The following is a 25,868-nucleotide window of genomic DNA, read 5'->3' as shown; positions in this document are numbered from 1 at the left end:
AAGTTAAAACTAAAGATGGATATGGAGAAATCTCTTGCTCACCCAAGGGAATGCATAGGAATATTTATTTTAAAAGTAGGGGAGTACATTTTGGGGTAAGGCAATAACATTTCATCAGGAAGCAAGTGATGATGATCTATGGACAAAAGAAGAAACTAAGGACAAAATAATTGACATCTGGAAAATTGTTTAGAAACTCCTTTAAATACATTTCAGTAGTTAAGAAATTTGTGGAGATGAATTTCCATATAGGCAGCTTATTGCATAACTACTTACTGCAGTATAATTGAGACAAGACATGGCACTCAATGGACCTTGGGTCTGATCCAGTATAATTCCTGTCCTCCTCCTGTTACATAACTATACAACGTGTGCAATTTCACATGCAGATGTATGTTTCTCTGAGTGCATCGTATTTAAAATGCAACATGCAAGTGCAAGGTTGAGTACACTAACGTGTGACACCACGTGGGTGGGACCTGTTCCTAAATTGCCCCAGCCAGTGCTCTCCACAAAGGGGCATGGTATATTCAAAGGGATGGTTCAGCAGAAAGACACAAATGGCAGGCGGTTGCTGTGTCTCTGCACTGATTCAGCTCGTTGATTACTCTCACATCAGGACTTCCTTCTTACCCGATCAGATTGTTCTTATCTGTTGGGGCTAAATAATGTTTTCAGTGATTTAAAAACATGAGGGCAAATCAGTTCCTGCCCCCAAAAGCTCACACTCTAAGGCTGTGATCCTGCAACTAATGCAGCACGGGTTGACCCATGGGCCCATGTGATGCCCTATTGTCGTCAGTGTCTGTGGGAGCTCAGTAAAGTCATAGGGCAGATTTGGATACCAGTACCCCAGCTGATTAGTATCTTACTATGTGAGTAGTCCCATCAATGCTACTCAGTGTGAGTAAGTATGTCAGAATCTGGCTCTGAAAGGCTTCTTTTGCCTTACACATCCATTGCCCCCAGTGTTTGGAGACTGAGAAAGTCTCAGCATGTGCCTGGGCACTGAAACATACCCTTGATCCCCAAAGTAACACCGGAACTTTTCAGCCTAAATTTAAGCATATTCTGTGTGCAGTGCTGGCGCAATTGAAATCCATGGAAATGTTGCCATTCATATCAATGGGATCAGAGTTTCACCCTCGAAATGTGAGGCTTCTGCTGTCTTTCAGTGTGAATGTGAGTGCACGCTTATGCTGTGCAGCAGAGCAGGAACAATTGAATGAGTCAGGCTATAAAGCAGTTTCTTTGTTTTTACTGCGTGGAGAATGCAGTTGCATTCCCAACAGGTGAGACATGATGATCAGTGGCCTGTTCTCCGTCTCCCGCCAAAAATGATCTTTCTCATGGAAGAAAGTGGACTGCTTCCAAAACGGGTGGTGCTAATCATCCAAAATCCCATAAGGCTTTAAAACCCTGGTTCAGTCTCTTCCCCATCAGAGTTTGCCTTTAGTCCAGACTGTCTTTATAGTCTAGATCTTCAGCTGTTTCTCCACTTCCTCCAAACAGTGGTTGTAATGTTTAAGATCTCTCAAAATCTTGTTGTCAACTATATGCCCTGTTTTAACAGAGGACTCCAGCAAGGCAGATGTCTCAGGCTGGGTAACCGAAACACCCAGCCTCTCATAATTTTCTCTGATATTAGCTGTGGTGATTCAGAACTTATACAGAATAGCTCCACTTAAATCATCCCCATCGCTTGCTGCAGAAGATCACGGGGGGACTGGGTCAGCAGCAGCCAAAGATGGTGCTGTGATGGGTTTAGGTACTGATGCAACAGCCCCGGGCCTAGAATAATCCTCTGCAATTTGCTTTCAGGAGGGTATAACTCAGTCCCTCGGCCAGGTCCAGAATGACACATCCATACGCTGACAAGAGTCAGATCAGCTGGAGCGACTGGTGAGAGCAGGAAGTGGCGCGTACCCAACACGCTGCTGGCATCATGCCTCCCCGTCATGGCCTCTCCTGAGCCCCAGTAAAAAGGTTTTCAAGTAGTACTTGCTCAAAGAGCTGTGGTACATTATTTACTTGTATGGCACTTCTCACAGAACTGCCCAGTAACTCTGATTGCAAAGGTGATTAACATCGGTGTGGTTCAGTGGGGATGATTGCCCCTTGTGTTGTGGTGTCCAGGGCAGGGGTCCGTGAGACTCCCCTGTATCATTCTGTTATTGGGAAGGGGCTCAGAAACCCAGGAGATATGCATACTGTAGGAAGTTAGGCAGATGGGAATGAGGCTCTTCCCCTCCCCCCCCCCCCCGCCGCCAAGAAGAGGCTGTGGTTCTGCCCGCAATCACCATTGTTGGGGTTCCCTCGAGACCTCTTCCATGCCGTTCCCCAAGATCTTGGTTTGGCTCCAGTCTCATGACTCACATTCCTTTATTTGGCAGAGAGCAAAGCTATGGTGAGTTGATCAGACTCAAGCGTAGGGGGCGGATACTGGGTATCCTACACATTCAAAGTTACCCAGCATGCCTCTTCCTTTGTATACATTTACACATCCCATTGTATGGACGATACATTGTGTCACATGCTTTGGGGTTGGCTTGAGCACTTAGTAGCACCAATCCCTGTGCAGCATTCTCTGCCCATGCGTTGTCCAGGTCTGACTTACTCTTTATCTAATCTTACATCCCAGGCTTATCTTATCCACTGTTATCAATGGTTCACTGGGGGCTCCCCCTTCTCTGAACTAGTGCAGACATGCTGTTCCCAGCCTGCTGATCCATTTACTTCTCTCGTCCTGTCTCCCAAGGAAGGAGGTCTCACCCATGTCCCATTACTCATGTCAAGCCAGGCCTACTTTGCACTGCTTTTGTTTTTCTTTTCTATATTAGCATATATTTCATTTGCGTCATATTCCTGTCCTTCTGTGCTTACTTTTTTTAAGTTCACTACCGAGCAACGCATTTCCAAGACCACAGTAGTTGTAATCATTTGAATCACTGTTAATACTAGGCTCAAAGTACAAAATAAGGTGCAAGTTTACCTCTTCTGCTATAGCCCACCAGGGTGTAATCTCACATGATAAACTTGCTCTGCCTTTAAAACATCCTGTAATTTTATTTTTTTTTTATTTTAATCACATTATTTAAAAAAAAACTGGTACAAAATATAAAATCTTTTCGTTTATCACCGCAGGAAATTTAGGTGTGGAACAGAACATAGGCCAATTACAATAACATTTGCTGGGTCCATACCAGAAGTGGGCCTCTTCGGCCACCGCATAATACAGTAAATCCTCACTTAAAATCGTCCTGATTAACGTTGTTTCATTGTTACGTTGCTGACCAGTTAGGGAACATGCTAGTTTAAAGTTGTGCAGTGCTCCCATCTAACTTCGTGTGGCAGCTGCTTGCTTTGTCCACTGCTTGCAGGAAGACCATCCCATTGCAGCTAGCTGGTGGGGGCTTGGAACGAGGGTGGACCGGCAGCCCTTCATCAGGTCCCCACACCCCTAAGTACCCTGTGCTGAAGCCACCCAGCAAGCTACCAGTTGCGGGCAATTCATCTGTCCCTCCCCCCACTGCCATGTGCTGCTCCTGCCCTCTGCCTTGGAGCTGCTCCCAGAAACTCCTGCTTGCTGTGCGGGGTGGGGGGGAAAGAAGGGGGACTAATGTAATGGTGCCCCCCTCCCCCCTGCTCCTGCACCCTGCTTACCCCTTCTCCATATAGAGCAGGGAGGGGACACGGACAGAGAGACAGAGAAGCTTGGTGCAGCAGCTGCAGTCTCTACTTCCTGATCCACTTAAGAAAACAATACATTTAAGAGTGGGTCAGCTTCCTTAAAGGGGCAGTGTGCATCTCTTTCTCTCCTAAACTCTGTCTGCCATGCTGTCTCCCCTCCCTCATGTTCATGCTGCCTTACGTGAGAGGCTACATTAACCACCATGTATTAACCCTTGAGGGCTCAGCTGAATGCTAGTTCATCATTTAGCAGTAAGGCATTCCCTGGGAAATATCCCTCCCTCTTCCACCCTCTAACTTCACCACTTGAACCAAGCTTCACAATCATCATAGCTGTGAACAGTATTCAATTGTTTGTTTAAAACATATACTGTGTGTATATCTATATAATATATAGTTTTTTTGTCTGGGGAAAAAAATTTCCCTGGAACCTAACATTAATTCTTATGGGGAAATTGGATTGGCTTAACATCGTTTTGCTTAAAGTCGCATTTTTCAGGAACATAATTACAAGGCTAAGTGAAGAGTTACTGTAATGGGTGGCCGCAGCTTAGGCTTTGAGATGATTCATAGAATCTTAAGTTTTAAGACTAGAAGGGACCACTGTGGTCATCTAATCTGACTTCTTGAGAACTGCTCTGACGTACTGATAAAAAGGGCTGGATATTTTCACTATCACTTCCCTCTCTTCTCCTCCTCTTCCTCCTGCTCCCCCCACACCATGTTTCTTTGACACTGTTCTTCCTTTTGGCCTCTGCTGCCTTTGCCTCCTGCTACTGTTTTGATGGCCTTAATTTCACCTTCATGTTACCTCAGCACTTAATTAACCACTGGGCACAGGTTGCTATTGCATTTAGCTGCAGCAGAAAGAGCTTTGTTGTCCACCTTGCACTTTTAACTTTAATCATGCTAATACTAATGAAAGCTGGGCTACAAAAATAAATGCCCAAAAAAATTTTTGCATATGTAAGCAAAAATAAATTGTACGTTTTGAATGCTGTGGCTGCTGTGATTATATTCAGTTGCAACTTTCAGCTGACAGATTTATTTGTAACTATCTTTTTTTTATATTTTATTGTATCGCTGGTGACGTTTACCTATATTGATGTATGCAATGCATTTTTCCAACCCTTCACTTTACTGAATAGAGTGTAAACTCTGGTAGTTTACTAGCACATTAGTGTCACCATACATTACAAGGTAATTACCTTGAGCCACCACTCTATATAGAAACATAGTAATGGCACTGTAAATCATGTCATAAAAATAAGGTCCTAGATCAGCATTCACTTTTAAAGTTATTTCTCCTTCCCCAGCCCCTATTAATTAGAAAATATGGTTTTAAATTAGTTTCATATATGAAGCACCCATAACCATTATTTTTACATCTACTTTTAGTAAAACAAACAAGACTATGTTGCAGTGATTTTTATGTAATTGTTTATATTTGTTCATATGCAAATTAATTCCAGAGGTAGCTGAGGCAGTTTTCTCTATAGCTGAGTCCTAGAATTGCTGGAAATAAGTGCACTGCTCTATTGCTTCGGATATAGTGTTCCAACAGCTATGGCTTTGTCTTATTCTTTATGCATGGTCCTGAACTTGTTAACTGTCTGGATTGAGGGCTCATGCATAAAGATAAGGGAAACTCTATTTACTCTTTTGAGTTTTAGTTCCTGTCCTCGATAGCTAGCTATTAGCCTTTCATATTTAAGAAGCCTCTTTTATTCGCTCAGACAGTTCCTTCGTTCTAAGCATTAAATGTTAATCACTGATTTGTGACATCAAACCCGTTCTGGATCCCCAGGTTGTGATCTCATAAACTAGGGATTGTAACCTACATTACAAAAATGGTTTGTTTGTTTCTGACGATAGTAAAGAAGTTCAAAGATAAGTGGGACTCTAATGTCCTGACTTCAAAGGAAGTTTTACAGAATTAACGTGTATAGCAATAACTGAAATGTAGTATTTGGACTAAAATTACTCCAGGCACTAAAATACAATGAATGAACTGAATTAAACTCACTGAATCCACATACTAAAGCTATTTATAAAGTTTTATAGAAGCAGATTTTGCTCTATAGTTGGAATTATTTTAAGCATAAAATATATCTCTGGCTTTAAAGCTAGGCAGACAAAGGCAATAACCTACATCGCTGAGAGACTGTTCTGCAAAATGTTCCTTCAGGTGAAGCCTGTGGGGAAATGGGTGGCTCAGAGGGATTGTTAAAGTTGAACTAAAATTGTTTCAAGACATATTAATATACAAGTCAAACTTATTTAAGAGCGCCGGCTTTACAAATGAATAATAGGTAAGTTAAACAGAGGGGGCATCTCCCTCTTTCTATGAAGATTTCTGCAGGCAGCTGTCCAGTTTAGACCTCCAATCAGATCTTTGGTCTCTTCTTTGAGCCTTAATCTGTTTCTTTAAAAGTGGAAGACATAATGGAGCTTATAGACCTGCAAAGTATTGGGGGAGGGGCAAACCAAGGTCGAAGGGCCTTGCCTCATAGCAGATGATGACCCTGGACATATGCACTTTTGGTGATAAGATGCTAAGAGATTTATTCCCCCTGTCAGTCTCTGGTGTCTCCTCTACCCCCACTCCATATTCCATTGCCCTCTGGTTAGAACCCCACAGACTTTATTGTTGGCAGCCAGATCACAACCATGTTTCCTACTTTTTTTTTCATTTTCCATGATTGAGCTGCACCACAATAGCCGCCCCCTTGGGAGAGCATGCTCCTTGTTTTTTAGGCTATTCTTTTGTTTCTCTCTGGGGCCCTTTCTTTATCTATCCTCCAGCCTCCCTTTAGTTAATTATGGCCATAGCTTACTGACTGCCTCCTCTTAGCCATGTTATTTTCCTGGGAGGAGAGGTTAGGTAGGGGACTAGCCAGTTCCTGTTAAGCTATGTAATCAGCTTACAGAAACTCATCCAGTGAGGTGGGTTCTTGGGAGCTAAGAGCACAAATGTTTCCTCAATGATCTTTCAGTTCTGTTCAGTGAGGCTTTATTGGTGTGACAAGCCTGACAAAGTGATGGGGGGAAATCAGACCCCCAGGTTTCTGTAAAAGGAGAATGAGGTCTTGCCCACAGTAAGGCCATGTGCTGTGTGAGAAAGTGGGACCCTGCATCCATTTGTCAGTGCTGTCCATTCTCGTGCTGGTTCCAGCTTGCTATGTAGTGCCAGACCATTTCTGCCATCTCTCTCCATCTCCCAGAATGAGGCATGTTTTTTTTCCTCTTTGCTTTTTGATGAGAAGTCTTTCACTTCCAGTGAGGCAGGCCAGCTTTGTAGTTGGTATGAGCATAATGAGATCATAGGAAAAATCTTCACAGGTCAGAAGTTTGGTCCATCTCACAGTAACACATTCACTTAACGATGCGGGTAATTTATCATTCAAGACCTGAGATCAGTCCAGGGATGGTGCACAATAATAAACAACAGGGATGACAATCAGTGTTGTACACTATGGCTGAGAGATTTGGTTTCCAGTCCCCATCAAAATTAATGGGAGTTTGTCATCGAAACAGCTTGGATAACCTCAGTGCACATGCATGTTGGGGCACAGTGTTACAACTGCTGTTAACCCTTTAAGGTACCAACATATAATATTGTGAGCTGGTGGCTCCAAATACAATCCACACCAGATGTAACACAAGCCTGATTTATTCACAAAAGGAGCTCTCATTGAAACACCACAAAATCTAAGCCTAAGCCTTCTCCCCAAGCTTGGATGCTTCTAGGGTTCCTCTTTCGTGATGCTCATTCCACTTCCAAGGACCTCTCTCTCTCTCTCTCTCTCTTGACTTGCTCCCTTATAGCTGAATGGGACAATGAGAAACCTAAACCCAGCAAAAGTTGTTTAGCATTTTCCAATGGGAATACCCCTTGTGGCTTTCAGGCAAACACTGCATGATCCGTACACCTAACAAATATTGCATACGTTAAATGCTATGTGATTATTCACAATAATGTTATCATAGATGGATTAATGGTATATAATAGGCATTGCTGCTATAACGACGTTCCCTTCAGCCAAATGTTTTTAACAATTACAGAGGCTTGAATTAGTGAAAGTACCCCTCAAAACATTTCAGAAATTACATATGGTCAATTTTCAGGTACTTCCTGAACTGATTAGAGCTTTTAGTGTATACAGTAGAACCTCAGAGTTACTAACATCTCCGGAATGGAGGTTGTTTGTAACTCTGAAATGTTCGTAATTTTGATCAAAACACTATGGTTGTTTTTTCAAAAGTTTACAGCTGAACGTTGACTTAATACAGCTTTGAGACTTTACCATGCATAAGAAAAATGCTGCTTTTAACCATCTTAATTTAAGTGAAACGACCACAGAAACAGTTTCCTTACCTTGTAAATATTTTTGTTTAAATTTTCCATTTTGTTATTTTAGTACTTTACATTTAACACAATGCTGTTACCTGATTGCGTACTTCCAGTTCCCAAAGAGGTGTGCGGTTGACCAGTCAGTTGGTAACTCTGAGGTTCTACTGTAGTTTGTTATTGTTACTGGTGGTGATGATGGTTGTTTTATTGAACTTATCTCTTCATCGCTATGGCCAGTGTAAGCGCTCAGCACCCACAATCAGACCCAGCTCTTCAAAATAGCTTAGCAGGTTGGGAGCTGAGTTCTTCTGAAAATGTGGTCATAAGTAGTACACAGGGTGCTGAGCCCTTTTGAAAACTCCAACCCTCAAGTAAGTGCCTAAATTGGAAGGGAACTCTTGTGAAAAATCTGTCTCCAAGTGTGAAAGTTCAGACTAGTCTTGAAAATCTAGTCTGAACTTTTATGAAAATCTGGCTGTATGAGTCAAATTCTACCATGGCTGACACCCTACAAGCCCACACTGAAACCAGTAAGGTGGATGACGGGGCTGAGTTTGGCCCATACCAGAATGTTTTATTTATTTTAAAAAATAAGCATAGCAAGTGAATATTAGGGACTTGGACTTGTATATACAAATCTCCGGGAAGCTTTTCAGGAAGCCTGCAGTGTTTAGGTGTGTTTTAATGAATGTAGCCCAGTCTACATCCTGTAACTACCGATAGTCACAAACTGTTACTTGCGTGCCTTTCACTTTTTTTTTTAAATGCTGTTGAACTGTTGCACTTACTTCCTTCGAATATGTGTTTCCATTTGAGAGGGGCACCACAGGGCATTGCTGTTTATTTATAAGATAACAGTGTTCTCTCCAGCAGAAAGCACAAGCTAACAGACTTTCTCAAGCAGGCATGCTAAATCCAGCCTGCAGATGGAAAGTGGTGTCACTTAGTGTGTACACTTGAAAATATTGATGGAAGTAAGAAAAACATCATTTCACTTTGAGATTTTAACTCCTTTTAATCAGGATATTTTCGTATTGTCTTTACTACTTAAAAAGGGATTTTTAAAATATATTTACATCAATTAATCTTTGCATTGTAAAGTAGTTCTCCCTTGGAGATCAGCATGGGGCCTAATTTTAAGATCCCTAGAAATGTTATATATTATAAGTTGCCTTGAGCTATAATATTATGTGCTAAGCTTAAAACAGACATAGACGTCTACCCCAGAGATTTTCTTGGCTGGAGTGCTTCATTTTACACTTTACTGAACTGTGCACTGTGACAACACTGGTGGAACTTTTCATTCTCCCATCTGACACTGGCAACAGCTGGAGATTGGAACCATTTATGATGACATACACTCAAGCAGCACTAACCTAAAGTGAATGTCCTATTAAAAATCCAAACAAACAAACAAACAAAAATCTGTTCACTAATCCATTGTGGAAGAAGAGTGCCATTCTACATACAACATGAGCTCCTTCTCAAACAACCCTATCACATCCCCCGCCCCCCAGACTAATTTTTTGGCCAAACTTTCTTCTGGAATATTTATAGGGCAAATAGCTGTTTTAAATGAGCAGATGGGGGAGGCAGAAGTCAAGCTGTTAAATTAATAAACATGTGTGGTACTTCATCAGTAAAGGAGTCCATTTTGGCATTTTTTCCAGATGATTTGTATGGCCTATCACCATTGCACCTGGTTCAGGGACAATAAATGGGCACTTAATAACCAAACAACGTGCAAACTCCTTCCATTATAACTTCATTATGTCAGAAATAATCGTCTATAACTAGATGTCAAATACATAATTTATGTCTGGCTCCCTTGTGGAATAGTGGCCACATGAATGAATGGCCCCATTAATTGGAAAGGAGCTTTTACCGTAACGTTCTCGCTCCTGGTACCTGGTCAATTTTGTCATCTGGTATTAATTCTGAACCGATTCCGTGTGGCGAAAAAGGCCTGTTATGTTTATATTTGTGTAATCATAGAAGAGGGCACATAAATCATACATGAGATCAAATTTCAGGTCGAATGATTTCCATGGCACACATCTGTTTTAAAAAGAATAGTACAAGTCTGTGGTAATTTTATGGAGAAGCATAAATGGCCCTCCTTGTACCCCTTTTTGAGACATAAAAAGGGTTCCTGCCTTAGAATGTTAATGAACAGTTCCTTTGGGAGGCTTCTAATGTGATCAAAGAAGAGCTTAGCTACTGGAAAGGCTTCATCTGTCACAGCGGCCATTTTAATCATCAGCCACATTTTGCTTCTTTGCTTCTGTTATGTCAGACTACACCTAACGGTAGAGGTGTCCAGTGACATGAGCGTTGACGTATGTTGTCAACTCTGGAAAAATTAAGGGCTTTTTGTTGTTGTTGATTTAAAAGATCCCTTTGAATGTACATGCAAACACTGTTGGTAGGAGTTTAGGGGCCTGATTTTGCAAGTCTGGCTTATGTTAAGCCTTATGTATTCACATGGGTGGATAGCTCTAGTGGTTTCCTTCCAGTCAGTCTCCCACAAGGGACTGTGTTCCTGCCATGCTGTAGATTGTGAAGTGTTTAGGAGGCAAGTTGCTGTGTACCGTACATTTATTTCAGGGTTAAATGGGAGCTGTTGGATGCTGAACTCTCAAATCTGACCAGTAAAGTAGTGATGTGAGCATTTTTTAGCAAAGGTCTGGAGGTGCAGGATGAGTCAATGGGCCATGAATACGCTGTGCTGTCAGAGGAGATTCTGTCACATGTCTTAACTATTTTTAGAACCCACATGCACAATATATTCTAATCAGAGTCCCTGAATTGTGGTCTTCCTTTCTGCTGTGCTGAATCAGCATCACCTGGGACAGGAGGCTACTCCCTGGGAGCTGTGCTGCTTTAACAAATGCAATAGCTGGTACAGTCCAATGTCGGACAGGCATCCTGGCAGCAGCAGGCAGGGAAGGGTGGGGGATAGGGAAAAGAGGAATTTGGCATTAAATCATTCTAACACCTCTGCAGGTATCTGAGATCGGTGGTGAGAAGGCATGTGTTCTGCTTCCTTCTTGCCAGTTGAACTGAAGTACTGAATTCCCTCCGGTTACTTGTGCCACTGTTCCACTGGTCTGTTGAATTAGCATCACAAGCAGCAGTCTTCTTCTCAGTGAGACAGGGAAGATAGGTGGAGAAAGGGCTCTGCAGAGTGGCAGACATTCAGCAGTGGTGCTAAGAGAAACTTTTGTGTTAGTGAAAAGGTCTAGGCCTCATGCCCTTACTGAAGACATCTTTTGCCAAAATTCTCTTTGAAATCAATGGCAGCTTTGCCTGAGTAAGTCTGGAGCAAGAACTGCAGGATTTGGGCCTTTGGAGACCACAGAGTGCAGGAGAAGAAAGGAGATAGGAGATGAGGATATAGAAAAAAAAGGAGAGAGAGAGATGAGTAAATAAGTCACTCATTCCTCACTTCGGTCCCCATCCCTCTGCTGCTGTTCCTCCTTTCATTTTGCCATCCTCTGCTCATTTCTTTCTTCTTAGAACTCACTCAGCCATCTGTGGAGGGAGATGTCTCCTCCTGGTCCTACTTCATGCAGAGAAAAACTGGCTGCTCTTTTGGTATTTTGGGAGATTTTGCAATCTGTACTGAAAGTGAGCGAGAACATTTTCGGATGCTATCTTTTTGTATTATTCTTTGTATACAACCAAAGCCCCATAAGCATTTAACCTTGACACAGAACTTTATTAACAGTTCATTTGGGCCTGTACATCGCAGTCACAAATGTGTGAGTAACCCATTGGCCAATGTTTCTTGAGCTAACGATTGGTTTAGGTTGGGTTTAGTTATGATTGTCTGTTGTATGATCCTCCCGTTGACTGCTTTATACAACTGCATTAGTGTCAGTCTCAAGGAAGGCCATTTGCTGTCTTGAACATGGAAAAGGGAAGGAATCATGGATATCTGCTAATGGAACAGTGACTAAAATATGAAACAATGAGGAAGGAATAGGGTCCAGTCTAGATTTTTTTTTTTAAACTGAAATCTAGACTGTCCTTTGGGTTAGAACTTTAATGGTAGAAAACATCCAGATCTCAGTTTGTGGGCAGAACTGCTGTATAATAGAACCTCAGAGTTACCGACACCTCGGGAATGGTGGTTGTCGGTAACTCTGAAACGTTTGTAAGTCTGAACAAAGCGCAGTTTGGGCTCCAGACACTCCAGGCCAGGTTTCAGCAGCATTGAGCTCCCTACTCAGCACAATGAGTTTCCAATCTTGTCCCCCTGCCGGCAGGGAGGGGGTGTGTGTGTGTGTGTGTGTGTGTGTGTGTGTGTGTGTGTGTGTGTGTGTGTGTGTGTGTGTGTGTGTGTGTGTGTGTGAAAACAGCGTGTCCCTCCCACGGGGAAGAAACCAGCACGTCCCTCTCCTGGCAAGGGGAGGGAGAGTGGTGAAAGCTGCACAGCCCCCCGCCCTTGTCCTGCTCTGCTAGCTCCGGAGTAGCCTTGGGCTGGCAGCCGCAGCATCATGGAGGGTGGGGTGGGGACAGGCAGCTCAGTGTGCCTACCTTTAAGATGCAATACAGGCACATTGTAGTATTTACTTTTTTTTTTCCTTTCTGCTGCTGCCTGATTGGTTCCTTCCAGTGTCACATGATGTCCATTTGACCGATTAGTCCGTAACTTGGTGTTCGTGTCTTTGAGGTTCTCCTGAACCTATTAGTGAGCTGCAGTTCAAAGAGCAGCAAACCTTCTTTTTCAAGGTTATTTTTTAACATGGAAATGTAGCGGTTGGTTGCAGCTTACCTGGTAGGAAACAAGAAATTTGTTTGTACCTCTTTATGCCATAATGATTATAAGGCTAATAATTATTTTAGTCATCTCAATACAGTTTTTTTTCAGTTGATGGATGAAAAAAATATACCGTTAATAAGGATTGTAATGTCAGCTACCTTTCAACAAGCCTTGTAATGTCAGCTAACTTTTTAGCAGAGTTAATGAACATGTTTCCCACTGTCTCTGTGAAATGATTTTAGGATTAGCTCATGATTGAGATGTACATATTTAGCTAATGCAATATTAATGCCTCCTGAATCTTTGATTTATCATTCAGAATCCATCATATGGCTCTTAAGTTGGGAGAAATATTGCGGTCCTTTCTGTATTGGGGGTCTCCTCCTGGAAAAATTTTGTTTGTACCTTTCCTCAGTTAGACCAATTATGGTGTGACTTAGGTAGCAAGAAAAAGCTTGCTTTGGATAGACTTTCTTACTAATGCAGACCACTAGTAAAGAGAGTTTCTCCTAAAAAAAAGTTTTAAGAGGCTAAGCTCTTCTGGAAAGGGACTGTCTTTTTGTTCTGTGTTTGTGCACAGTGGGGTCCTGCTCTATTCTTGGGGTTCCTAGGCACCACAATAATAAAAATCATAAATTCATCACTCGTCTAATTCCGCTGAAGTCCAGGGATAAATTTGGCCTAGTAGCATTAATGAACTAATGTCTCCCTGGTATAAATAGTAGAAAAATAAGTGAACAAGTGACTCAGAATTACCATGTGCCTAGGTCATGCCAACTAGGTCACCGGTTAGTGAGTATCAAGCCTCATTGACGAGATGTCAGAGAGGTTAATAAAGTGCAGTGTCACTCTTTAGCATAGTCCATCTATCTTTCTGTGCTTCATACAGTTTAGATGTATCTTAATGGTTGATGAGCTGGTTTAATGTGTTCTAATTGGAGCTCATCAGATTTAACCATGATGTGATCACACACTAAAGAGTTATTAAAATCAACTTCCCATGTGCCTTTGCAAGAAAATGTGTGAGGCACATGTTTCTTGTTTCTGCTGTCATCTGGTGCCATGCTGCATTGAAACAGAAAACGTGCTCATTAGGTGGCTCCTCAAGGAGCCTTCCCATGTGATTTAACTTTTCATCTGTGAGTAAACAGAGCTTTCAAGCCAGGCAGCTGGTGTTTGTCTTGAATCAAATCAAAAAATGATTTGAGAGGAGAAGGACAGATATTCACCTGAGCATCAGGGAAACTGTTGCCTCTCAAATGTTCCCTCTTTGAGGCCAAGTCTTTGGCTATTGAGGTTTTCACTCTTACCTTCATCTGTTGTTGAGCAGAGGGAAATTCTAGTTGTTTGACATAATAGATTCAGGTGGAGAGTGCCTTTTGGGAGTAGAGTGCCTAACTGCCATAGGCCCTTTTGAAAATCCCATCCTTAATAAATATGTATTCAATAAAGATAAATAGATTGGTTGATGTTATGGAACCTTAGTCATGGCTCCATAGTTAAGGCTGTTACCTGGTTCCCATCACAGACCAAGACACGGGTGGTCAGACCCGGGGGCAGCCAGTCCGACAGGTCAGAACTGGAGTCAGGAACCAGAAGTTAGAGCCAAGGGCCAAACCTGAAGTCTGGAACCGATTGGGGAGCAGGGCTGGGAACAAGATAGGCACATGAGCAATTGCAGGTACAGGGTTATGTGTGGAGCACCCTTTTGCCTAATGTTGCTGCTGAGCTTAAGACCACGCAGGCTGGTTCTTCCACCCAATTGGGTGGTCTGGCCAGTCAGGTGATTCTGCTGCAAGCCAGCTGTGATTCAGCTGTGGGTCCTCTGTTGCACGCTAGGGAGGTGGAGCTAGCTGGTCCCAGGCTCAGCTGCCAGTCCTGATTCCTGACAGTTCCATTAGATGCATCTCTTGTCATTTTGACTGGGAAGATTGACTTGGCTTGATAATGACTGTATTTACTCAGAAGACATGTGAGCCCTCTCACTCAGAAATGGCTTGTGAGTGCCTTCAGATTAGCCATGTGATTATATCTGCTTGAAAACCAGTGTGAGGGCTGCATTTGAAGAATCAGGTATGGTGCTCAACAGAGGTATTAGCAATGGTTGAATGTAATTGTAATGATTCTGTGAGTGTAGGCATATTGGAGTGTGACTGACAGCATGAGTTTGGGTTGCGGAGTTTGCTGGGTTATGAAGAAACAATGGGAGGATGCTCTGCATGGAGAAGTCCTTGTCGTAAACCAACCTAAAAGGCTATTTGGGCTAGGGTGTGTGGAGAACTGAGGGCACAGTTCTGTCTATGGGCTTTGTGCTGTGTTTCTACAGCTGCAGAATGAACTTTGGATAAGACCCTACTGTGATGAATTTGGGGGTGATGAATTTTGGATAAGACCCTACCGTGTGGTAGTTGGTGGCTGGGGAGTGACATGGGGACTCCATCTGTTCGTAGAGAGCATTCTGTCATTTGGTGGCTAGCTGTGATGGAGAGAGAACATAAGGGTCTTTCTACAGCTGGTGGCTAATGGAGACCTTGATCTTAGTCAAGGGGTAGAGCCCTATGCAACAGAGTTTACACACAGATATAGCCAAAGGTGGGATGGATAGCTCAGTGGTTTGAGCATTGGCTTGCTAAACCCAGGGTTGTCAGTTCAATCCTTGAGGGAGCCATTTAGGGATCTGGGGCAAAAATCTGTCTAGGGATTGGTCCCCCTTTGAGTAGGGGGTTGGACTAGCTGACTTCCTGAGATTCCTTCTAACTCTATGATTCCAGTTTTCTGAAACATATCCTATTAAGGAATCAGATTGTTTCTTCTAGAGGATGGGAAAGAAGAGAGAATGAGACAATAACAATTGGTTCTTTTATAAATAATATTTTTGAGGGATTCATATACTAAGGTGATGGGAGTCCCATATATATATAATCACAGTTTGACTGTGGAATTTGTTTATTTGTATCAGTGGATCCCTGGCAGAATGGCATCCAGTTCTTATGAAGAAAAATGGTCAAATTGTGTTCTTTAAAAGTTGCTCTGATTATGGATTCTAGCAGTTTCATATCTTGGGTTTACAATCAGAATTCCACTGCAGGCCTGCCTTCATCTTTATTTCATTTTAAGTGCTGTTTTGCATAGGAAGCGTTTTTTTTAAAAAACAAACATATATGTACACACATGCACTAACAGACATGAAACAAAACACTGGTGTAAATGAGTAAACAATACCATGGCATTTTAGGAATAAATGAGAATGAGCATCATCAGGTCATTTTAAAATGAATATGTTTTGATTTGCGAATAAAACACATATATAGTTTCTAAATTCATGAGGGCCCATTGTAGCAAATCCTACATACCATTGAAGTGTAACAAGCTTATTTATGTTTTATGGTGCTTCCCTATCAAGCTATATTATTATGGATTGTCCAGCCTCCATAACAGTTGCTAAGGAAAAGGGACATTATGTTAATATTGTGTAATAATGACTGCAAGCTGGGTTCTATCACACAGGACAAGTTTTACTAAAAATGGTGAAGTTAATGCACCATTTTGATGAGAGACTTGATCGCCTGCAGCTTATATTTTAAGAGAGAAAGAAAGTTTGAAATCAAGAAGCCATACAGAAAATGAGAACGAGAAAACAGAACTATTTTAAGAATTTATTGACAGCACTTTAAATTTACTTAACAGTAGGAATCTGGAATTGGCTTCACAAAGAAGAATTCTGGCAGGAGGAAGCAAAAAGCACTTACCAAACATTCTAGGTAAAGAATTTGTCTCTCCTTAAGCATTCTCACGAATAGATGTGTTGAGCATGTAAGCAGTACCTTGGTCTTTAATTCTGCTGTTTCCTGACCAAAAGAGTTTTGAGTGCTCTATGAATCATTTAATGTTAGAGTGGGTACAGTAACAAGTTACAATAAAATAATATGCTAATATTATAAAATTCCAATATATTCATGTAACTGTATAGAATTAAAGAACAAGCCAGCATCACAATAAGATCATGATTTCCATGGCAGATAATATAAGTAAGATATATATACTGTGTAGGTAAGCACTATAGAAATCCCTATAAACAAAATAAATAAGGAAGGATGTTGGCATTTTTCTTAAAGGAAAGTTCTAAAATATGTCTTCAGTATCAGAACTGCCTTTGCATCAAACAGGTATGGAGAAAGTGGTTCAGATAAAATAAGAACTGTCCTGAACTTTCACTTAAAATCCAATCTATCCCTTATTACCTTATGTGTGTTCTGTATAACTGATTGAGCTGTGATTCTCTCAATATCACTAGCAAACAAGCAGGAGTTGCCATGACATAACATCTGGAATTTCCCCGAATCACTAGTCTTGGGAACTTCAATAACAATAGGCGCTCACTGAGGGCAGAAATTCAAATCTGCCGTCTTTAAACAAAGTTTCTCCCAAGAGTAACTACTAAGGGCCAGAAACTGAAAGAATCCAAAGCTGAGTTCAGCACCTGGAGCAGCAAAGATCAGAACCAACCAGCATCATCTCCTCCTACACCTGTCCCCCAGTCTGGACTGAAGGAGCACAGTTTACCCAACTAGGACTAGCTCCATTTTCCCATGCGCTTGATCAGGAGATGAGTTCACGAAAACACTGAGGGGCTTAGGGCTATTACATCTTAGTAAAATTTTATTTACCATTAACTTCAGCTTGTGGTCATTCTATTCTATTGTTGTTAGGATCCTCTTACCTTTTAACTTGTAGGGTCTCTAGGACAAGGATTGTCTCTTTATAGGTATTTTTGCAGGGTCCAGCATGATGGGGCCTTTGATTCTTTGTGGCTTAGAGCACTACCATAATATTAATGGATGATAATACAAATATTGATAGCCTGCCATGGGTGTGTATACATGACTAAAGAAGTGTTAAAAGGACAAGTCCCTGGCCTGAGCATTTTCCCTCTAATTTAGACAAAAACAATACAATATGAGAAGAGATGAGATGGAAAAAAGCAGCAGATAACAAGCAGCAGTGGACGGGTGTCGGCACTGGAACACTAAGTGAAAGAAATGGGTGTGAAGGAGGGATTGAAAAAAGGAGAGGGAATGATGTGCAGGAAAGGGATTGGGTGGGAGGAAACAAGAGCAGATATATAGGTGTGGGTTGGAATGGTCTGGAGAAGAGAAGCTTGGACTTAATGAGGAAAAGAAAGGAAGCTACTAAAGGAATCTGGGAAGGGACTAAAAGGCTGAGAGCAGCAGGAAAGGTGAGCTGCATGGGGGAGATTGCAGCGTTAGATGTGACAGTGGATCAGTGGTTTAATACCTGGGGAAGAGATGGATTCTAGAGAAACTCAATTATAAAGTAAGACATTACAACATGTGATAAAAGTCTGCAAGAAGAGGGCTGTTGCAGGGTTACAATTACCCTGGCTGGCTAAGCCGGACTCTTATTAGACAGAAAGAAACACAGAAAGATGGAGAAGAAAGACGAGGAGAAAGATGTTTGATGGAAATTAACATACTGGGAAAAAAACCTCAGTCTCCCATCTCAGGAGCTGCTGAAGACTTTGCTCTATGAGTGGTGACGTGAGCTGGTTTCCTCTCCCTGTCTGACCCAATCACAACATCTTTCAGGATCAGGAGAAAGGTCCAATGGATGTTTTAGTAAATCCCCATATACCAGCGTGTACTGGTGGGGTTGGGCTGAGGATAGTTGTGATAGTGAAACTGTCTGTCATGGTTTGCTACCAAATGTTTTGCAGAAAAGAAATGTCACATATGTGTAGCAGCATTGGCTCACCAAAATTACCCAATCAGAGCAAGTTTGCACTGGTCCATGCATGGCAACTTCCCTTCACATTTAAGCAGATTTTATTTTCTTGTATTAATAATTTTGCTACCTCTGACCCAGCAGCTTTTATGAACTCTTAGTCGCCAGTCCTGTTAGCTCAGACAAAGGCTATACACAAATTTGCTCTGGGCTTGGCTACATTGGCACTTTACAGCGCTGCAACTTTTGCGCTCAAGGGTGTGAAAAAACACCCCCCTGAGCGCTGCAAGATGCAGTGCTGTAAAGTGTCAGTGTAATCAGGGCGGCAGCGCTGGGAGCTCGGCTCCCAGCGCTGCACGCTACACCCGTAAGGGATGTGGTTTACAAGCAGCGCTGGGAGAGCTCTCTCCCAGCGCTGCGGCTCTGACTACACTCACACTTCAAAGCGCTGCCGCGGCAGCGCTCTGAAATTTCTAATGTAGCCATACCCTCTGATTTAATTTAACTTCAACCTGGTCCTAATCAACTTAAATTAAAACTGAAATAAAATCTGGTTTGAACTGACATGAAAAGCCTCCACACAGCAATGGATTAACTCAATCGTTTATTAAACCACACCTTAGTTTAACTGGCACAGCTCTTTCTGTAGGCAAGTTTACATCACTCCTTGAGTCCATTATCTGGGTGGGTTTTTAAATATCATGGAGAGAAGTGAAATGCCTTTCTTGCCCCCATTTACCCACCTTGCACATTTGAGGGTTTCAGTCCGGGGAAGACTTTAACGCTACACCCAACAACTAATAAGGATCCCCAAAGCCCAGAGCAGAGCAGATTACTCATTGTCCTCCTGAGCTAAATCCATTGAATTGTAATGGGCAGACTCAGCCTCAAAGTCTTCATTTGTACTCCTTCCTTGTCAGGGCAGACCCTGATGACTGCACCTAGTGACTCATAAGGTCACACTTGGACAGTGGTGTACCAAGTCCAGGCTCAATCTTGGGACACTCCATTCGCAGTAATCAACTGACAGTTTTAAAAGCATGTGCCCCCTTATGGCCTAAGTTTCATTCTTATCTTTGAAACACATTGCTGCTCTTCATTTTATTGGTTGCATAACAACAATTTGGTGTTGATGCCCCAACTATAAGCACCAGGGCTGACACTATAGGTATTTTGCAATCATTCTTTAAAGTAGCTGAAACACCTTGGGGAGAAGTCTATGAAATGCCGTACTCCCAACATCTACACTGGAGGGCTTATAATACAAAGAGTTTAAAATGCACAAGTGACTGAAAAAAACAACAAAAAATCCCTCTTTTTATTAGTAGTGATGTAAATTACCCCAAGTATATAAAAAACAAATAACACAGGATGAAATACTCTACAAGTAGGAAATTTAGAGGTAATTCTATGCAGGTGTCTTGCAAATTAATTTACTTTATTTCGTTTTAATTTTCTTTCCTGTTTTTTTTACCAAAGAGATTTTTAATCAAGCTTCTGTTTTGTTCTCAGACTAAACCTTTTTTAGCCTACAGATTTTATTTATTTATTGTATGTTTTTGAAATAAATGGAGACATGGCTGAAGAGCAGTAGGCACTGAGCATAAAATTTTATAGGTGAATTCTTGCTTTTGAGTTACGGTTCAAGAGGCTACCTTACCACATGGTGTTTTAATATAGTTTGACCTCAAACTTCTCCTCCACTTGGCTTCACATATGCAATGACACAGCTGCTGACAGGGAGTCATTTCCTCCGGGAAAGCATGCCATGCCAGCAGTAATAGACAGTACTAATGACATATATAATAGTTTAAATAGTCTGTTACTTTTATTTTACTTTTGAAATCATTAAGGGCAGCTGCTACTCATTACTGAGTGAGACAAGCTATCTTGTTTTCTAGATCAAAATGTCTTCTCTTTATATTGGAATGAAAGTTTGGCACTTTGATGCAAATAAGATTAAGAAATAATGTAAAAATAATTTTAAAAATACAAAAAAAGAAAAAAATGCCGTAAAGTAAAACTTGAAAGACATTTTTAGAATCTCCAAACGAAAATTTTCCCAAATGATTTTTATTTTTATTTTGAAATATATTTTTCCACAGGAAAGTCCATTGTAATTGACAGTCTTTTTTAAAAAAAAGTTTCTATTTCAAGGAAGATGACATTTTTTATAAAAGAATGTTTTGAAAAATTTCCAGCCCACTCTAGTAACTAGTCATCTCTAGGTCATTAGTCTGAAGCAAATGCCGGACTGTAGTGGGTGACTGGAAGCTATGATGCTTTTCAGAGGCACATGGTGGAAATAAGTTGGTCACAGACCTCTTAAAGACATGGAAGTATTTACATCACAAAACTGTCCTCACAGTCATGGTTGATTGTCATCCTGGATTGTAGTCTTATCAGAGAGGCAATAGACTTGTATGTCTACGCTTCATAAAACGCCCACGACTAGCCCATGCCAGCTGACTCAGACTTGTGAGGCTCCAACCCGAGCTCCAACATCTACATCACAATTTTATAGCACTGTAGCCCGAGTCTTGTGAGACTGAGCCAGCTGACATTGTGTTTTACTGCAGTATAGACACAGCCAACGGATCCTGGAGTTTGAACTACTCATCTTTAAGCACAGTCTCTCTGAAGTGGGTTTGAGTTACAGTATTTTGAAGGTATGAATGCAAACTTCCTCCATTCATGCTGTACCTGTGCTTGGAATGAAAAGCTTCATGACCCAATCCTGCAAATCTATCCCCTTTCAGGAGCACTTAATTATCAAAACTATGGAAATACAAGTAAAATTCCAGGCCTAGGGAATGTACAGAAATACCATTTTTTTCTGAACCAGTTCAGTCCACCTCTTGATTGCAAATAATAACAATAATAATTAATAATAATACATTGATTAATAATTAATAAACATTATTATGCACACTTCACCTTGAATGATCTCTTGCAAAATGTGTTAACGCCTTACGCTTAACTGTCTGTTTCACCTTGAATTTAGCTGTGAGACTCTGAGTACCTTTCCAGACCTGAAGAAAAGCTCGCTCTGGCTCAAAAGCTTGTCTCTGTCACCAACAGAAGTTGGTCCAATAAAGATGTTACCTCCCTCCACTTTGTCTCTCTAATAATATCTTGGGGCCAGCACACCTACACCAACACTGCAAACATACATGATGGCAGTCATCTCTAACGTCAGTTCCCTTGTGAATCTGTCAGCTGTTTATTAAAGAGGAGACATTTCTGTACATTATCAACCCTACTCTCTTGGATGTCCAATTTGCTGTTACTAGAGAAAGTGGGCATAATTAGCAGTGGGCAAAATTAGGAGGTTATAGCTTGTCGGACAGTCAACAGAAAGCCTAAGAAATTATAAGTAACATCACCTATTGTTGTTTGTAGTCCTGATATGATTGAAGTCAGTCCAGGTTTCCCAACTCCGCCTACAAAACCATTTACAGATACTAAGTGTTATTAGTAAAAAGTCTCTTCATGGAAACAAAAGGAAAAAATTGGCATAAACTAAAAGCTGTTTTCTATCATTTAGAGACCAGATTTTATTATTTTGTTATGTTGGTCTGGGTATATGATTAGTCATTTCATGCTGTCATAAATACGTCCAAGTTCCTTGGTAAGTGATTTTCAATTATGGCACACTATAACCTTCTGGTTATTTATTTGGCATACTTACTGTAGGTAATGGGAAATGTTCTCGTTGGAACTTTACAAGCTCTGGAGGGTTGCGGGGGGAAGGGGATCTAATAATCTCAGCTGGCCTCTTGTTGCTGACACAGCATAATAAATGTAGGTGGTAGTTTCTAAAACAGAACGACAATTTCTAGACATGCTTTATTTTGCACACATAACAGTGAAGTAGGACATGTAATGCCTTTGTTGTATTTATTGGGCACCATTGTCATTTATCCACACACAGGAATGAGAGATATATATTTTTTGGACTTCCTGTTGGAGTGTATGTTCAGAAAAAATTCCATAGAAAAATGGCACATGAGCAATTTGCTTTTGCAATCAATATCTGGAGATATTAGCATATCCCTTCTGCTTATTTGCACAGTTATAAATTAGACCCTGAAATATGCTCAGAGGGGTTTTAGAGAACACTGATGCAGGGGTGTGGAACTATGTGAATAAAAAGCATTTTAGCAGTAGCCTATGTAGCTGGCTCCAATGTAGAAGTCTTGCAGAAATTCAGTACAAAAGGAAAAGAAGAATAATGTTGGAGGAAAAGTAAAATACCAGAAAACAAAGAGTTGCACAAACCGCTAATTAGTGCAGATTCCATACAGCCGCAAAGGAAAAAAGCTGGGAAGCAGCTGAAATGTTCTGCTGTTGGAACAGCTTCCCAAAGGTCATCATGGATTCTCCATCACTGGCAATTTTAAACTAAAGTTTGGGGAAAAAAATGCTAAAAGCTATGTGCTAGTTCCAACAAAAAATAATTCAAGGAAGTCTGATGGCTCGTTTTATACACGAGGTCAGACTTGACAATCACAACAGTCCCTTCTGGCCTTATCATCTAGGAAACTGCAGAGATGCTCAAGTGGATTCATATACTGAACCTTGTAGGTTCTCTCCACTCTCAAAATATCTCTTTGAATGTTTCCTAACATGAAAGCTGATTCCCTGCTGTAACTGCTAGTAACATGGACAAGTGTTCCCATCATAAAGGGAACACCACCCCAGTTGGCACCATTTCACAGGCTTCAGTGGACAGTGCACAGACAGGGTCACACAGGCCTATCTGAAAATGTCTCTCCCTCCTAGGACACTTCTGAGCAGTGGTGTCTATCTGAATCCTGCCTGGTAGGAGGTCTGGAGCCCAGCAGAACTTCGATGCCTAGAGGGTGAGGGAAGACTCTCCGTTAGGCATAGGGGGAGAGGGGCTAGCAGGAGGGAGGTTGACCAAGGTTCCCTATGTTACGTCTTGTGTTTGCACTGAGTATGCCGCCGCATCGCATGTTATGAGGCGTGATCTGAGGCACCGCATGGTAGCCTGGTAAATTCAGACATGAGAGGCAGCCAATGGCAGGAGGGCAGGGCCCGCCGCAGAACAAAGGGTGAGACAGTGAGGAGAGAATCACAGCATGATGCCGTGGTAGCAATTCTGTCATTTCTCCTTTATCTTAAGGGGAAGGAGGCTCACCCAACTCACAACTCCTATCCTCTGTGAATTGGCACAGGGGGCTGTTAACACACACTCCTCAGTGGGTTACACCTCCACTGCCTTTCACCCGGGCAGGGGGGCCTTTTGTCTCCTTTGCCTGGAGGCTCTCGCATCCCCACTCCAAGGCTGGCTCCCCAGTTCAAGTGGAAGTGCAGTGACAGGACTGTGTAATGGGTTCTTCCAGTGATGGCTGTTTCTGATGGACAAATAGATGAGCCCTGCCTCTAGCACTGTCAGCCTGGCACTTTCACAACCATATTACACTTACTGGATGAAAAGAGAGAAGAAGAAGGGCACAGGGAAGCAAAGCTGCATGGCTGCCCCTGTCCCACAGGGCATGTTCAAGCAAAGGGCTTAATTTAGTAACAGCCTCAGGTCCTTCTCCGCAGCCAACCCAGTTTGGTCGCTCTGGAATGGAGAAGTGTTATTCACTCATCTCTCTGAACACAGGTGCTGACTCCGTGGGTGCTCCAGGGCTGGGGAAAGAATGGTGGGTGCTGAGCATGCAATGGCAGCCCCCCTCCCTATCACCTCCTCCCCCTACCCCCAACACCCCCACGCACTGTGATCAGCTGGTCTGCAGTGTGCAGGAGGCTCTGGGGGGAGAAGAGGAGGAGCGAGGATGGGGCACGCTCGGGGGAGGGGGTGAACAGGGTGGGAAGAGTGGGGCAGGGCAGGGTGGGAAGAGGCAGGATGGGGGTGGGGCCTTGGGGGAAGGGGAAAAGTGGGGGCAGGGCCTGGGGCAGAGTGTGGAGGGGATCAAGCACCCCCTGGAAGATTAGAAAGTTGGAGCCTCTGTTTCTGAACTGTTCCCTTCCTCAGCCCCCGCCCCAACATGCTGCTTACATTGAGTCCCACTCTGTGAGGCAGTGAGCACCGCTTCCATGGTGAAGTCAATTGGAGGTTAACCATCAGGGGCACAGACACACACGTTCCTTGTCCTGAAGAACCTACTGTCTGTAGCCCTCTCTTGTCTCGTTCTTAGATTGTATGCTCCTTGGGGCAGACTTCATCTTTGTGTTTGTACCGTGCCTAGCACAATGGGGCCCAGGTCCATGAGTACGGCTCCTCAGCACAACTTTAATAGAAATAAGTGATACTATTGATCTCAGGGCCGGATCGTCATCTTTCTCAGGAGTTTGCAGTGTCCTGCTGATTCCTAATGCAAACAAGGCATAAATAACAAATAGCTTTTCATATCTATAGCCACACTTGAATTTACTTGATGTCAGCATGCACCATCATGCCCACTACTCTGGGGTCATTACTTCAGACGCTGGCTTTGCCTCCCAATGGTTTCTACGATGGCAAGCTTCTGAAGGCATAGGTCTCCTGGCATAAGTCTGAAAGAAGTTGACAAGTAACCTCTGGAGGCTCCTCTGTACCATGCCCCCAGCTGGGACTGCAAAACATCCAGCCACCTCCAGCTCTTTGATCTTCTCTATGTTCTCAGCGAGGAAACACGAACTGCAATTTGCAAGCAGGTTTAAGGTGTATGGCAGCCTGTGTTTCTGGTATCCTCATGGTTGTAGAGCAGCTATTGCATCTCCACACCTTGCCAGCTAACAGGAAAGAGGAGTAGGCAGGGGGTAAGTTTAATGTTCTGTGCAGTGGATTGTTTGTCTAACCCTGATTCTTGCATTTAAAGTCAAGGGACATGCATTCCATATGGTGGTTTTTTTCCCCAAGACTGTTTCAGGCCAGCTGAGATGTGTTCTGAATGGGCACTCCATACACTGTTACATGTTAAGGGGATCAGAGTATGAGACTAGATATCAGAATCAGATCAGCAGGGAAAAGACATCCCCACCCACTGTCTAGTGACCTCAGGAGACAAGTCCGGAGTTTTATAATACATTATAGAGTATGAGATGAGTGAAGAGAGGAAAACGGAGGTCTCCCAAGGACTCCCTGTGGTAAACGTCTGTCCCAGATCTGGACTTTAGCGTACAAAATCTGGGTGCTTACTGTGTGTCTCCCCAAGCTTATACCCAGCTTGGGTCTTATTTCGCTGCTACCAGATAGTATTGAGGCTACTATCAGCCTGGGTTCCCCAAATTCCTTGGGGGGACCCCCTCTCTGGCCTCCCCAACTTTCCCTGGGAGGACCCCCAAGACTCAGAAGTATGA

General features: G+C 42.4%; 1 protein-coding gene across 1 annotated transcript in view; it reads left to right on the top strand.

The window, feature by feature from the left end:
* ADGRL3 (adhesion G protein-coupled receptor L3) overlaps window positions 1-25,868 on the top strand; it is an 836,368-nt gene that overhangs the window by 586,240 nt on the left and 224,260 nt on the right.

The sequence above is a fragment of the Chelonoidis abingdonii genome, chromosome 5 (assembly GCF_003597395.2).
Source record: "Chelonoidis abingdonii isolate Lonesome George chromosome 5, CheloAbing_2.0, whole genome shotgun sequence".
Taxonomy (NCBI): Eukaryota; Metazoa; Chordata; order Testudines; family Testudinidae; genus Chelonoidis; species Chelonoidis abingdonii.
This window is presented reverse-complemented; position numbering and strand designations above follow the sequence as displayed.